Here is a 480-nt window from a genome sequence, read left to right as displayed (position 1 = left end):
TCATACTCATCTCTGTCACACTCGTCTCTGTCACACTCACCTCTCTGTCACACTTGTCTCTCTGTCACACTCACCTCTCTGTCACACTTGTCTCTGTCATACTCGTCTCTGTCACACTTGTCTCTCTGTCACACTCGTCTCTGTCACACACTCACCTCTGTCACACACTCGTCTCTGTCACACTCATCTCTGTCATACACTCATCTCTGTCACACTCACCTCTGTCACACTCACCTCTGTCACACTCGTCTCTGTCACACTCACCTCTGTCACACTCATCTCTGTCACACTCATCTCTGTCACACTCGTCTCTCTGTCATACTTGCCTCTGTCACACACTCGTCTCTGTCACACTCACCTCTGTCACACTCGTCTCTGTCACACTCATCTCTGTCACACATTCGTCTCTGTCACACTCTCGTCTCTGTCACACACTCATCTCTGTCACACTCACCTCTGTCACACTCACCTCTGTCACAC

Source organism: Microtus ochrogaster, chromosome 1 (genome assembly GCF_000317375.1).
Source record: "Microtus ochrogaster isolate Prairie Vole_2 chromosome 1, MicOch1.0, whole genome shotgun sequence".
NCBI lineage: Eukaryota > Metazoa > Chordata > Mammalia > Rodentia > Cricetidae > Microtus > Microtus ochrogaster.
This window is presented reverse-complemented; position numbering follows the sequence as displayed.